This window comes from Acanthaster planci, linkage group LG04, assembly GCF_054643075.1.
Source record: "Acanthaster planci isolate LZ-2023a linkage group LG04, COTS_SCS, whole genome shotgun sequence".
NCBI lineage: Eukaryota > Metazoa > Echinodermata > Asteroidea > Valvatida > Acanthasteridae > Acanthaster > Acanthaster planci.
Genome location: NC_141780.1, coordinates 4,433,609 through 4,450,218, shown reverse-complemented (window position 1 = coordinate 4,450,218; position 16,610 = coordinate 4,433,609). Strand labels below are relative to the sequence as shown.

Sequence of the window (16,610 nt, the reverse complement as noted above, 5' to 3'; positions counted from 1 at the left end):
TACGACGCTTTTAGCGTCGATCTGCGCACTTCCGCGTTTGAAAACGAGGCTGTATGTGTCAGCTTCAATTCTTAATACGATCACAGAAGGGAGTAAGGAGTAAAGTAAATTTTTGTTGAAGAGTCTTTCAGAATGACTCAACACGTGAAATCAAAAGAAAAAACAATGGCAATTTACCGCGAACTAACGTACCTGCGATGGTCGTGTATCTGCATGTGCAGTGGGCGTGGTTTAAACTGAAGTGGTGTCACACTTACGAACCGGATGCTGCATGTACTGTGTCGACTCCGTGGGCGCGCGCGACCAAGTTCAAAACAGAGAGCCTCGATTTCGATGCGGATATGCGCAGACGGCGCTAATGTGAAATTCATCTATTCTAAGTTCCACGCAACGTTGTCACTGTGAGTGCAGTTTGATGAGTCCATGTGATGTTTTACAAATCTGATGATTGTACGATGTAAACCTTGCAAAATAAAGTTTCTAGACTGAAGCAGCTGTAATACTGGAGAGATTTCTGCTACTAATGACGTCACAGTTTTGCAAATGAATATGGTAATTGGTATGAGCACAAAAACCTAGTATGCTCCGCAGTAAGTGGCTAAACAAAAATTGAAAAGAAGGTTTTAATGAGACAGTTTAGTGCAATAACATTTCATTTGGTACTAAGTCCATGGAAGTAGAAATTCTTGAGGGTTAATGGCCCTGAAATGTTACCAAGGACACCGGAATGTTTAGTGACAGGTGGAAGGATTCCTTCACCCAATTGCAGGAGGCAGAGGAGATCTTGCCGAAACTGCCGTGAAACCACCCAACAGGGATCATACCTGCTTGGCGCAATTTCACGGGCAGTTACCCTCAGCGAGTGAAGACACCAAAACCATAATAAGATGGGCGGATGCGATTCCACATCTTTCGCATGATGAATGCTTGATGTGACGTAGCCAAGCGGTTTCAAAATATACTTGTGGGGAACTTCAGCGGTTCTTGCCTGCTCTGAATTTGTCTATGGTACACAGTGGGTTCAGGCAACCAATAACCACTATAGGCCCTACACGCAGTTGTGACGCATTCTATACAGCGTCAGGAAATTCTCTGCCCCGTATGGAGATTGCTTGTAAGAACCAGAGTCCCTTTTATAAATCCCGCGATTTTGTACCGAAATCCTCTCCACGATGGAAGTAAAAAAAAAGGTGGGCTTTACTCTAATTGAATCACATTATATATTCTTAATGCAAATGACAGCGTAATGCCTTGTGATCGCTGGGGATGTAACCAAGCGAATGTTGACTGGCCTAGATATGATAAGGGATCGTCCGCCGGGCACGATTAACCACGGACAAGCTGCTGAGCCAGGCGCAGCGAGACGGCAGGTTTTGCCCATTGCAACGTCAACGAGAGAGAAATGTGAGATTTGTTAAGCAGATCTATGCTCCCTCTAGGAGATTTTGTACAAAGACGCCATACACAAGTAAGGACACCCACCCACCTACGCCTGGTCCAAACCCGAACTACCTTGGATGGCGCCACCAACGACCGCAAAGAAACTTCATCATTCAGACTTCCTCTCGAGCGGTGATTGAAGCAAAAGGCAGCAAATAATGGGATCACAAAGGATGGGAACGAGGCGGTAGAAATATCGGCTGTAGCAAGGAGTGAGTGATCCTCTCTACAGATGCCAACCTGAAGAGACAATCCATCATCAGCACCCATGTCTCAAGAAACGACAAGGATTAAACAGCCACCTTCCAAATAAAACGAGAATCGGTGATGGCATCACGTTTGGTTTCCACAAGATACGAAAGATAATGCAGCAAGCCTTTGGAAGGCAAATGCGTATACCTTGAAGGTACCATCAACCATATAGAGTAAGGATGATTCAACGGGCACTCTGACATTTTACTCGAAGCAGGGCGATTACACCACAACTTTTCTGTGCCACTTAATAACCTTGATGAAAATACGCGACCGAGGACATTATAAAGGAAACTCCAAACAAATCGATAATGATGCACATACGTGTACATCTACATGTATACATGATAGCTTCACGTGAACGTATAGGCCATACACACTTTCGTGCACCAGCCCTACTCGTTCATCGCTATTCAACATCAACCCTGAATTGTTGCGACACGCGAATTACGGTACCGCCGCGATGAAGACCAGGGACATCTTGCATTCGATTTAATTTGGGAATGATCGCCGCCGCCTTTACCTCCATCCCTCCATCTCTACCTGCAGGAAGCATGTGGCCGGAAAAAATTCTTATTCGCTTGTACTGAAACGGGCCTACCGCTAATTCCCCAAGCCGTGAGTAATGTCAGAGTGCTTGGACTTGCACATTCGACTCTGCAGAGAGCAAACATTTGCGCAAAACAGCGGCGTGACGCCGGAGGGGGTTTAAGTGGATTCAAACCTCTTCCCAGCCCCCCCCCGTACTAAAAAGGGAGCGACAACAAAATTTTTACAAAGGCCCAGAGCCACTTTTTTAACAAAAAATTCGAAAAAAAAAATTGCAATAGAAAATATCAAGAAGAAAGCTGAAACGCGACTATGTGTATGTAGTACAGTGCATGTTACTTTATACATGCAGTGGTCAATTATAAAGAGTGTATAATAAATGTACAAAGCCCCAAGAGGCTTACGAAGTCTTGCCCCACTGTGCTCCTGGTGACAAAATTCCTACGAACACTAAAATCTGAAGACAGGAACCGCCCCGACTATTCTGTCTGCTAGGCAATGGTGGAAGTGCGTACACTCTGTCCAGGAATGAAAACCCTTGCCTGGAGAGACAAGGTGGTGTTCATCAGCACCGGACGAAGGCCGGTGTCGCGTCACGGCCTTTCAACATCCCTGAGTCACGATGAGGAAGAGGGGGAAAAAAATCGCCGGTCCCCTAACTGACCCAAACGGGCTTGGCACGGGGGGCTGGGGGAATCCACTTCTCATGGAGATGTGAAGAAAGTCGGTTGACAGTGCAGATAGAAAAATCTTGGCTAGGCAAAGTGAGCTATGGGTGGCCACGGGCCGCAGTGGATTTGATGCACTCGTGGTGTTAAATGCACTCAAAAAGAATTCAATGCTGCACAATAGCAACGACTTTGTTGTGCACAGTATAAGGCCTACAAGCAAGCATTCTACTGCGAAAACCCTTGTGTGGAGTTTACACCCCGGTTGTTATCGGACTGGTTATAGACCCGTTATCAGTCAAGGTGTTAAATTAACACCAATTTAACATTATATTGGGACTGCTTGGTTTCTTCGTTTATTTGGCTCTCAGGACTTTAGTTTTATTTGAATGGTCTTTTTCGCTTTTCTTTAACCCTAACTCCCTAGGGAGTGTGCAAAATCATATTAAAATTGGAGGATTCAGGACTGTTAGGGTTAATAAATGCAATGAAAATCGCTCCAGAGCAAAGACCGTGCATCTAATTTTGAGGTCAACGGCCTTCACAGCTGATGGGAAAATGGCACACCCTTCTGCTGTTTGGTGTTGCTTGTTGTTTGTGAATTTGCAAAACTTCATCTAAAATTTCAGGGTGCAAGGTGAGGTTTATAATAAAGCACGACCAGATTTCCGAATTTCCAAGCTTAATCCAAAACTGAGCAAGGCCACATCGCAAGACGGTCTGCCAAGCCACGGTTGGCGATCCACACTTGGCTGCCAGCGGCGCGCGTGGCGAATTGAAGAAGTATATCCCTGAGCCGAGCCCCCCCCCCCCCCCATCGTCGGCATTGTGCGCCCCGAAATGTGTTATCACTTCATGTCACTCTGTGCCCGAGTTCAAAATATGTGTATAATTTTGCAAATATGGGGGTGATGATATCGAAGCCGAAGAAGGACGGAAACACAGTTAATGGTATCCAGACCCCCGGCCCTGGCAAACAAAAATCATCGTGTGCCCGAGACAGCCAACCCCCCTGGTAGTCGAGGCTAATGCGCCAACATGGGGGGAGTGGTCGCCGTCTCCCCCCTCTCTGTCTCTCTCACACACCAAGTGACAAATTCCGAGGTAGCAAATCAGCCGAAATTCGTAGTAATTCCAAAAGGAAACCGCGCGGTATTCCGTTTGAAATGATTAAAGTCCATGACAGGTGCTGAGCCTGAGTGTGTGTGTGGTTTTTTTCCTTGCTCCAGATTTCTTCAGTCGGTGACCCGAACGGGCCAGGCTTCCCCATTTCCGATGAGTGAGTGTCGATGATCACCCCCCAAACCCGGGGGAAAGTAGAAACGTCGGCTTGAATTGTATGTCATTTTTTTAGGATGTGAGCCATAGAACCTAGAGCCATTCGGGTATACACACTCGCTGTTGGCAAGGACGACCTTTGAACCTATCAACAAAAAGGTTCCATTTTCCAGGTTATTTCAATAGATCTGGCAATCACAAAGAGAGTGTAAATATTCCGTTTTCAAGCAAACTTGAATGTACACGTCGATCGATATTCTACTCCCAGCTCATCCGATCCAAGGACCCCCCCTGATAACAAAAGAGGCTTTCAAAGCTAAATGCCATAGTTTGAAGCTTGCCGGTAATATATTATCGTATAGTGTGATATGGCTGCCGAGCTAATTAGTAAGGCTCGATAACGATAACGCTGTTGAAGTATTTCCCCTTGAATTAAGCAAGCCTTAAGGTTACAAATTTGGGCAGTAATTTGCGTAAAAATTCAAAATTGATCTTTTCCCAAGCAGCAACAGACAAATGAAAGAAAATGAAGAACAATGATTTAAATGAGCCGTTGGATTTCAGCGCTTGAATTTTATGTAAAGATTTGTAATCGTGATTTAATTTCACGTCATGTAAGGTGTACACTTCCGAGCTAACATTGTAAAGTATCAGTGCACATCTACCTCTATCAAAACAAATACATATGCACATGTGGTTGACGGCATCTTTTTTACTCATCGGTTATTTGACAGGAGTTCCTTGGTAATAAAATATCCCGTGAACTCTATTTTTGGTCAAAACTCGGAGTCGGTTTAAAACCTGGTCCGCAATTTACCGTTGATATCCGTATCTCTGTAGGAACTGTCCTTTCTGCGGGTAATGTACAATGTACATGTACTTTACTGGATGCATTTTACCTGACCTTAGACAGTATTAAAGGTGGTTTGTTATTTAATCAAATTACTTAATTTCGTTGTAAATCCAGATTTGTTGAATTTTGTAACAAATTAAATAAATACAAGAAAATTAACACATAAAATCCGGCAAAAATTTCTTGCCTTGGAATCGATAATTAGGCCGACTTGTCTCCAATGTTTAAAAAAAAGTTAAAAATCCGACTTAAATGAAAATATAGATTGAATGTAAAAAAGGGTTTTTTTTTAGTAAAAAGAAATTCTGAACCTAAACTTGAAAATGGCCTCCCTGTGGCATTTTCTTGGGGGCACATGCACTGTAGGCCCCTACTGTGAATGGCGCCTATCGGGTGCCTATTATAACATGTTACCGGCATGCCTCTAACGATAGGCATTAACTTTTGCTTTAAAAGCCTTGTTTGTTCACAACAGCTTTCGTTTATAATCCGCAGTTGAATCATCGTGTGAAATGTTAAGTAAATTACAAAATTTCAAATTTGATTTGCCCAATTTAAGAAGCCCATTCTCTGTCTTCAGATAAGCCTAACTTTATACCATTCATCCACCTCCTGTTTTTCAAACAATCTGTTAGAAGTTTTGTTCTTTTGGGGGAGTAGTTTGAGAAAACTAAAATTTATCGCAAACGCACCGACCCAACCCATGTTCAAACCAGTCAGCGTGCCCCTAACGGATGTCAATCAATCCTATCTGGGTCAAAGTGTAATGAGTCGGGCCCCAAATGAGGAAGACCACGAGAGTTCAGCTTCATGATCTGTTCGGAGCGACAACCTCGCGATAAACTCTGCTTTAATTTCAATATGAGGACCCCGGATCACCCCTCCCCCCTTGAAAGTTTGAGTTTGAATTGGTCATTTCCGAAGCCAGGAAAGAAGAGTTAAAACTGATCCCAGGAAATAAGCACGCCGGCCGCGGGCTACGTGACATCCACAGAAGCTGTGCTGTAAACGGTTGGGTTTCCTCGCCAATGGTCTCAGTGACAGCACCGCGGAACGGTGTACACCTCGCCCGGGGGACCCGTCCCTGATTTGCATGGCTGATCTTTGGCAAACATTTCTCCGGAAACCTTATGATTTGACATCATCGTGAGATTTTTTTCTCATCTTCGCTACTTTGCTTGGTTACTTTTGTCCCCCCCCCCATTTTCACGGGGAAGGAAGACTTAAAGAACTGTAACACATACCCTCAACATTTTGACCTTTTCTTTGAGGTCCTCGGAACAAAAACACAGTTTGCATTGCCACAAACATATATCTACAATTACTAATCGTATTAATGAATACGATGAGTAACAACCACACAACAACAAAATATCAGATGGAAAACAAGGCTCCGGAGAACAAATTCTTTCCGAATTTTTAAATTCTGACTAAAACTCCCTCTTCAGGTTTTTAAAGCATGCCAGAGTAACGTCAATATGGGGGCTAAAGGTGACGTGTGTTTATCCACCAAAATAACCTGCAACAACAGAAATGTCACATAAACAGATCAGCCCAAAAACTCTCGAACTAAATACAAGGAAAAAAAGACTAGTCTTCAAAAATAAAATCCTCATTTCACGTCACTGAGTCAGCTAAAGGTCGGCTTGTTACACTAACCATACACAGAATGACGGTGACGCCACGATGTGAAATCCCGATAGGGCAAGCCAGTTTATTTTGGCGATAAAAAATAGACTGGCTCATTTTCTTGAGAAGCCAACGTGAGACACTACGCATTGAAATGCCGGACAACGGGGGCGCACTACACGAAAAGAAATCCAGAATAAATAGACCGACGCCACGCGACGCACTGCATACACGTCAAAAGCCGGGAAAGACCCCGGATATTTTCGACTGAGAGGACGGGACCATTCACAGACCTACGTATCGAATAACAAGCTGAAAGAAGCGCAGGCGTATTACACAGATCTACAGGGCATATATTTTGTATTTTAATCTCTATTCAGTTCTTATCGGAAGGATATCTTTTTATTCGAGTAGGCTGATAAGGTTAAGGAAGTTGAAAAGTACCGGTATATGTTTTGAGGGTATTGATTTTGACGTAAAACGTGTAAAATAAAAATAAAGAAAAGAAGAAGAGGGGAAACGATACTGGATATGCGTCACAGCAAAAAAATGACACTTGGGACACACCAAAGCTCAATCAGAGCTCGACGTTACTGTCAAAATCTGAGGCTGGTTTTTAAACTGGACACCTACGGTGACTCGAGGCTGTTCAAAACTGGTTCAATCCATTGTGGTTACATTACTCAAGGTTTTGGATCGTGGCCCATAAGATAACCCAATAAGAGACAGTAAAACATACACAGCTGGTAAGCTGATCGCCAAGGGACATCAAATGAATAGCAAGCGAAGTATTGCCACAGAGGGAAGACACAGCCCACTTCTAAAAGGGAGGGGATTAAAAATAAATCGAAACGGAAACCATTAATTTTCACGGGTTACCAGTCCCAGTTGGCCCCCTGCGTCCACCTACTGTGGCCTCTCCTCACACAAAGTCAGGGGATCATGATAAAGTGAAAACCTGCCCTCTATCGGTGACGTTGAGTCATGTGCGAAATTCCCTGAACATTCCCGATATGTGTTGCACAGTGGCTCCTCTGTAAATGCGTTATCATGGTAATAGCGTTACTATGGTCACCAAATTTGTCTAGTCTATATGCAGACAAGTTCTAAAATCCCTCATAAAAAACATGCATGTACGACGCGACCGATCCAATTGTTTTGGGAAAAGTGCTGTAGGCCGGTAGGTCGTGTCAGAATTTTTTCATTTCTCTTTTCGATGTGGGCTTACGAAAAAGTTACGACAAGCTGTCACATCGAAGGCTTCAAATAGAGCCAAAAACATTTCGGATCCTGCCCTTAACTTTCTCTGGATTTCTCCCCAGGATTACGATGCACAGTACAAGAGGAAAAATTTCGAAACGCCAATACAGAGCGCTCGGAGGACAACCACAATATGAATCCAGGTAATAATTAACATGGATTTTAACATGCAAAGGAGAGGCTGTTACTTTGTCTGGGGACTTGGGAAATTAAATCGCTCTACATGCTATATTTGACGACATTAATACAATACAAAGTACTGAGTAAACGCGTTTATTCAATGAATTTTCGGCCTTTCCTCTATACTTATGATTTTTCAGTCGGGTTTGATATTAGGGTCCTGGATTTTTTGAAACTTTTAGCTTTCACAGTTATTGGTGCGGCTTTATTTGAAATGTCGAATGCAGTAAAAAAACAAAACCAATGTTTACAGTCGTTCACTTCCCATAAACATCAGAGACCAGAAACAAAGTGGAAGGTTTGAGAACCGGCAACACAATGTGGGGTTATTAAGGTCAAAGGATGGTACAAATTGAAATAAAATTCCTCTCTTTCTTTCAGAATGGTGGTATCTGTGGCCTTATAGCACTTTCGGACCCCAACCCTAGGCCTGTCATGAACCATAGCGTGATATGCTTTGAGACATTCGGATGCTCTCTTGTACAATGAAGTGACAGACTATTTTTCAATTTTCTCCTGGTTTTTCGTTTGGGAGTGATCATCCCCCATATCCTTCACATTATATCCACCAAATCGAACAGGAAGGTGGAGATGGTTAAAAGCACTTTGATTTTTGTGTCTCGATGTTGCTTTTTTAAATTTAAAGTATTTACAGAACACTGTTGTCAATGGCAAGAAAAATATTTTGGGAACACACATCATAACTGATCAGCTCTCTCTCTTTAGCCTACAGAGATGCACTTGACCGGGTGTTAGTAAGGTCAGAACAATGTTTGTTCAGAATAGTAGGATGAATTTTCATTATTTTCTGTGACTTGTCGATTTTAATGTGCTTGTTACGTTTCAAAGGACCATTTAGTCGCACTTGACCTGCTGAAACCATACAAAAGCTAAAATCAAAGCGGGAAAGGTCGCAAGCCACATGAAAGAATCTAGTAAGATTCAATATTCTCATGAATCAGCAGTCATAACAAAATGACGTGCAGGAAATTGGATGTTCAAACACTGAGATGGTTGGTACCCGCACGGAGCTACTGTGTGACGTCATTGCGTCCAAGGAAGACGCGCGAACAGCGATTCCTTACCAAGAAACAATCCGACATTTCAGGCAACTTTGATACTTCAAATAATTAAAAAGAAATAGCATTGCGAGACATATCGACCGGCTTTACAACATTTTGACAGGAAAAGCGTGGATGTCGAATGAACGGAAAATATGCGTATTATGTATTGACTTCAAGGAACGGTTAGTGTTTAGTGGCTGGAAGTGCAAGTAATGGTAAAGACATTCCAAGTGAGGGCGCTATATACTTTCAAGCTTCCAGAAAACCAGATTTTCTGCATTATCTACGACACTGGCATTGGTGCATTAATAAAACAAAACCGCATGCTTCGTTTAAGCGCACACCCCTCGTGGCTTTCTGGGGCCGTGTAAGGAGTTGAACCCTGGTAATTCCGAAAAATTCAAAAACAAAAACAACATGATAACTCTGGAAATAATTGACCAATGTCATCACAACTACTGACAAAAGGGCCAGACTTTTTTCATGTTCGAATAATTTCCATATAATGTTTGAGTGCAGGGGACCTTTTCCCACAAGATCCATGGCTGTATTCCCGAAAGAAAGAACCGTCTTCACCTTTCTATCTCTTTCAATCAATTTCCATTTAATATTCATCTTACTGATGGATCGTTTCCCCATGCAGAGTGTCCGATTTAAAAAAAAAATCAACCTACGGGTTCAGTTTGTTGGAATCGACTATATAAACCTCAAAACAATACCTAGTTGCTAAAAAAATACCACGGTGGGGGCTAGTCTCAACAGTAGGACAATATGTTCGCTTAGATATATCAAATACGACAACAATGGCAGCAGTACAATGCCTGAACAAAGCATCGCCGACTGTCACCCAACATTGAATGGATTCCGAGTAGGGACAGTAAACTTTTGATACACTGTTCAGGGGACGGGGCAGCTAGCAGACTGTCCGTCGTTCTTGCACGTAACAAGGGCTGACAAAAGAGTTCCCACAATCGTTCCTCTTTTTTTGTCGCCTGCACCTGCCTACACACACATGTTTACGTTACATACCTACTGTGGACATTCCTTTGTTTTCGTGCAGTTAAGAAAACTCAGTAAAAAATACTCATTTTTCTTCAACCAGGAACAAGATTTTTGGATGTTTTTGTTTTGTTTTTTTTTGTACAAGGTTTCCTTGACTATTCCTCTTCCTTTTACCACGGATAACCCCTACCCCAAAATGCCTCTAAACCCCTTTTCCAGAGAGGGGGACCTTGTGTGGACATGTCCACACAACGCCATCGTACCCTGCATTATGTGGACTTCTTTTGTGCAGAGGTCCACACTATGTATGCCACGCCTGCACACAATATAGAGCCACCTGTCTCATGCCGAGAAACTGTGAAATTACGATTGTTTCCGTTGGTTACTCTGCTGAGAAGAAAAAAATTCCGACAGTCTTACTTATTCCTGTGTTTTGTCCATTAGGGTCTGCTTGTCCTGCGTTGAAGTCCGTTTTTACTCACCAGTGACTGGTAAAATAATGGCTGGTCGTCAGTACAAATGGAAACGAATAATTAATCAAAAATCCCAAAAATTCAGCCATAAAACACCAAGTAACAAACAGTACTACTAAGTGCTCAATGAAAATACGACCCTCCTTGAAATAGTGGGGCAAATTGACGTTTTGAAGTTAAAATCTGAAATCAAAGAAGGGTGACACTTCTACAAACTCTGATCGCCAAAACGATACATTCATAAACATTATTGAGCAGTCTTTACACACTCTGGGTTCCAATTTGATTCCGGCTCCCTATTCCTGTAAAGAAAATTGTGTTTCATTTTGTACGTTACTGTTCTGTGCGATAAAGTTACGGGCATTATGTCCAGCGGGGTGCGGTTTTTTTGTGAGCGATAAGCGGTAACTTTGCGGTAAGTTTCGGTCAGAGAACCGCGCAGCAGTTCGCCCTCCGGCTTTGTAACTGAACATGGCAAACAAATGGCTTGTTTGCTCGATTTGAAAACTGACAAATGACATAATATGAGATATCCAATCGCATAGAAAAGCCTTCGATCACTCAAGACACTTTTCAAGCGGTCCGGTCTTCAGAAATATAAACCGTTGAACGAAGTAATGAACTCCAACTTAGAAGCCTGTGCAAAGTCTCAACACACTTTAAAATCAATTTTGTGAACACCTTTAAATAATAGGTATAACATGTCCCACTAACTCCATATTAATCTCTTGTGGGATGAGTTCTTTGCACCAACCAGCGGAGAAGAATTCCTCTTATTGCTTAAATGGGTACAGAGGTCCTACATTAGAGGCTGTTCTCTTTTATTCTAATTCAGTTATAATGAATGAACAAAAATTTACTTTAGCCTGTCATGGCGATACAAAGTCCTTGCCCAACAACTCCGCCTCAACGCATTACCACTACACGAAAGCGCCCCTCTCGTGATGGAAAAAAATGGCAGAGCAAAGCTAACTGTTACACGATATATTAGTGTTCGCTTACCTGAAGTTTAACTGTTTTTTCCCCAAAGATGTCAGCTTTTCCCGCCACAGCCGACGAATTCACCCAAAACTACGAATTGATATCCAGTTATAGCTCCGGCCAGTATCTTTTTATCAGGGTTGAATGAGTTCACTCCCTCTGTCGTTCCAGTTCGCGACTTCCCAATGGAGGTATATTTTCCGGTAAGGCTCGGCCACGTGCGGGTATTGTCTCGCACAGGCAGCTCAGCTCGACACTGCGAACAGCTGGGGTTGGAACCTGCGTTGTGCACACAAAATGGAATTATGTGCTCAGTGTTGTCTTTTCGACTCTGTTGACCGTACCATTGAAAAAGTGCTTACTCTCTTATACCATTATACCAACAAAAGTCCTGCCGTCCATCCAAGTCTTAATGCCTTACAGTGAAGGCTTGGCCGGACTGTGTCAATATTGTGGTGTCTTGGGAAAATATGGACACGGTGGGTGGAGTGTTCAAGCCTGCTGTTGAAGCAAGACTAATTCCTCGGTGTCGTGTCGAAAATGATTTCTCAGATAACCATGAAGACATCAGAATGTTCGCAAAGGAGCACATCCATTTAACGGTACCAGACGAGCAAGGCCTGCAGCGTCTCGATCCACTTATGTCTCGCCAACTAAAATGCGGGACGATCTGAATACCAGCCCCGGATAAAACGGTCTCTCTCGATCTCGGACAGGCCCGATTACCACCTTTCCAGGCATGGCTTCTAGTAGTTAGAAATCCAGGTCTGCCAGTCACGGTGCCGAATCTGAGATTACAGACTCCGCTAACGAAGGGCGACAAGATCGATTGTCCGCCACATTTTTGAACAAATCCCTGCTTAAGTTTCTCAGGGATCAACGTAAATCCAAGCGTAAGCTGCGGATTAAGTTGCACGTTATGCCAGTCCTTAAATCGATCTCTTGTCTCTTTTTATACCGCTATGAACAATACTTCTCTTAGCCAACAGATGGCGCTAGACACAATCTGTCTCGGCCATGAAACCTTAACTTTCTGGGCGCAAATGCTTGATGAATTGTTAAATTACTAAACTATAAGCTGGCAGAAGACTGAAATAAACTGCGATATCTTCTCCCATTTGATTATTAGGCCTATTAAATTTCTGCTTTATCATTAAAAAAATCAACCAGCAGGAAATTTGCACATGTACAATTACATGGTGTAAAACAATACAGTGCATAACGAAACATAAAAGCTAAAATGCTATTTTAAAAATGCTAAAATAAATGAGGAAACTTAGATTTATAAAGAGCAAGTTGGATTTCATCAATTAGCAATTTTTTCGTTTCTCCGTTTTCTCTACTCCTCCATTTTTACTTAGATGAAAGAAAGTTTAGAATTGAACTGAAAAATATCAAACAGGAGAAATGTGGAGTTGGGAGATATCTTTTCAGCAGACCCGTTTTGATTTCTTCTTTTCCTCCATAAACACAAGAAACCTGATTCTGTAAAAGCACGTAATGTGATTAAGGGAAGATGTCTCTTATTTCTTGTAAACCAGCCCTCTAAATTCGGGCTAAAAGTGGACAATGCTGAGGTTTAGTAACTTGAACAAAAGCCAGATCAAATCATTTTCCTACAGAATCTGCTGACATTCACTACTGCGTTTCCAAGTTTTTTTTTTCTGTCTTTCGTTCACTTTTTTAGAGGATCGTGGCTCCACAGGATTCTTTAATGTGGGCGTTAACTCTGAGACCTCCCCTGTGAAAGAGGCAGCTGCATGTGTACAAACGCTGAAAATATGTCAGTCCGCGGAATGAAGAAATTAATCACAGAAATTACTCTGCAGCAGTTGGATAATGGGCTAAAGAACATGTTAAACGTGAAAATTTCAAAATATCAAAATTTACCACGATATTGAACCTGTACGAAGCAAAAGGCGACTTGAATTGGCACTTTGTGAGTTCCAACGAAAAGTAGACACATGGGATGGCACTGACGGATTTTTTTTGGCTAAGTTTTCTCTCCTTGGCCAATGGACTCTCGCATTTCTGAGGATCCTAATTAATATAGCTATGCAAAGCAGGCGATGAAACTTCTGAATTTCGTCCCGGGGCGGTAGATCCTTAGAAATCATTTTTTTCTCTCTGAAGTTTTCAACAGTTCACGACATAACCGCCAGCCGCAGCTGTACATACTCAATCCCACGTGCGAAGAGAAACGTCTCCACGAGTGTAGACAGAGGGCCAGGGTGACCCGTTACAAACCAGAACATATCCCCGGCAGAACAAACAAGATACCACGGGGGGGGGAGGACAGAGCGAGGGTTAAGTGACGGAGGTACTCGCGGCACAGGTGTGAAGTGTGTGATCGCCGAGGGAACTTCAGTCTTAAAGGGCCTACGAGATTTCACGTTGGGAATATTTTGTGGAACTTCCTACTTCTTTCGTGATACTCGAGTCATCCCTTTGGGTACTAAAAGAGCACTTACATTTTTCTTCCCACTTTTGAATCCCTCTCCTAACAAATGAGGGCGCTGTTACAATGACTCGTCTCTGGAGGACACTGGTTTGGGATTTTCTGTTCAAATTGCGAATCCGAAATTCATCGAAACTATTTTTTTAACGTCTGCTCATTGACCTACTCACATGAGCTGAACCGAGTCACCAAAGAAAATTTCAGACGGAAAAATCCTATATTATTACAAAATTTGGTGCTTCTTCCTGGAATGACGGTCACGTTTGGTCGTGAATAAGCAGATTCGCAACAACAAAATTCAACAGACACCCAAAATGCCCTACAAAAATATTAAACCGAAAGTTACAAGCGAAGACAAAGGGACATGAAGGTGGTTTTTACAAGGGCTCTGTGCGTCACGATTTACAAACAAAATTTACATAGGTCTATAAAGATATTCGCCCCACCAAAGTTTTCCAACCAGTCGTGCAACCTCTGTGTTTCATCCCAAAAGATCTCGACCAATTTTCACCGACAAAATTAATATTGCTTATTTACCAAGAAGTGCTACTTAGCAAAATTTACATGCTAAGAGAAGACACCAAAACGACAATCCAGACTATCGCAATTGATGTATATCTTGACGTGGAGCAGTTTGACTGGTATAAACCGATATTAGTTTGCCCGCACTGTGCTGCGCGTGCGCTGCAGTGGGATATGGCCAAAGCTCCACATCTGTCACGAGATTAAAGATACTAGGTGCACTTCGCACTTTTTGATACAACTACCGTCGTATCATGGTGCAAACTGATCCCTTAGTTTCGAGATGTGCGCCCAGCCTCTACATCCTAAAAATTAGAATCCAATGTTTCCTTCAAATTGATGTTTCAGTTCCCTGTACAGCGAGGAAGATCGATTTTCCGTGTTCATGCCATTTTCCCCTCGTTACGCGGTTCTTATTTTATTAACTAACTTCATCGCAATTCCGCCTTTGAAACTTATAGAAGACCGACGACATTCGCCGACTCCTCGTCAATCGGGGCTCAGCGCCAGCGCGGGGTAAGATCGCCCCGTAACTGACGGCGTGGGGGCCCAGGCAAGGCTCGCTGGGACTACGTGCAAACAAGGCGTCTGTCAGACCTGAGCTTTAGGCCTTCGCGTCTGGGAGTCGGCGATGACGAATGCACCTCCAGTGGCCCATAGTCATAGGCACCGCCAAGGCACCACCAAGTGTTAGGTGCCTATTTGACAGCCTTTCTACGAGAACGATAAAGGATCGAGCACATTCATCACTGTTGGCAAGAGGTACCAGCTGGTATGCACACTGTACAACGGTAAACTTGGGGCATGGGCTTCTAGCCCGACAAGGGGTGTCTGGGGCCTCACCCCCGAAAGAAAACAGGCACCCAAACACACTAAAAAACAATAAGGTTTGACCGTTTTGGTGACCACATTCAAGAATTATTAAGAATTCAGCAACATGGTTCCTGAAATTTCAACGAAAAGTTATCTCAAAGGTTAGAAAGCCCTTAAAGAATATTTCCATATTTAGAAAAGTCTGTATACTTTCACAAAAGTTCTTCACCCATTACCGTAGATAATTCTGTTGAATTTATATTCAATACACCTATATACTGATGACGTCACACTTTGTTTAAATATGCGCTCTCCTACGGAGCCCATTGGGTCCCCATTGAGAGACCACTGAGTATTACAAGACTAAACAAACAGTGGCGTCATCAGCACAGAGGTCTAATATTTTGTCAGGATTTACGGCTGTGCGACGCACAACGGTTTGGGGACCAGTTGTGATATTCGATGTGACACCGCATCTTCCACGGACAAGTACCATAAGCATATTGTGCCATTTTTTTAAGCTAAGGACTTCGTCATCATGATTGTGTCCGGAAGAATTAGGGTATTTTAACAATATGTACCTCCGAGAGAAATAGGCTAGTGGCTACCGCTACTTCCTGTAGACACGTGTGTTGCAGCTAGCCGTAGCCAGAATTTTCAGACATAGCCAGCTTCTCCCCTTACAATGTCTGCGCTTGCTGGGAAGGATTTATAAACGACCGTATCTTACTGCGGGAAAAGCCTGAACTTTCTCTGAACTTTAGAAGGATTAGTTGGCTGAAAAGTTGATTCAATTGCTCTCAGATATTTTCCAAAACCCGGTCAGCGGTCACATCGATGTCTCCACAAGCCATCCATCACCTAACTGAACAAGAGTTTGTATAATCAAGGCCACTGCCACCCGCATCCAAACCTTCTGTATCAAGGTGCCACGGTCATGCCGCCAAAGCGGAGCCCGGTAATAGCACTGCTTTGAGTCGCGGTAACAAAAAAAAAAAGGTTGAAATGATATTTATATCAGCGGAGGGTCAGCTGACGTCGCGCGGTCCACTCTGGCCGACTGTTAGCGGTCAGCCCCGGGCGACAACCCGCAGTGACCGAAATCAGGTAGCATCAAACGAGGATAAAATTCCCTCTGTTAATTAAACATAAATGAACTCTTACAAAAGATATTGCAGATATTATTTT

At 43.0% G+C, this 16,610-nt stretch overlaps 1 protein-coding gene across 1 annotated transcript in view; it reads right to left on the bottom strand.

Annotated features, from left to right (window-relative positions):
- Positions 1 to 16,610, bottom strand: part of LOC110974216 (protein Wnt-5b-like) — a 93,325-nt gene that overhangs the window by 66,392 nt on the left and 10,323 nt on the right. Inside the window, 1 exon segment of the mRNA XM_022225685.2 lies at positions 11,651 to 11,908. The gene's annotated coding sequence lies outside the window, so the exon portion shown is untranslated.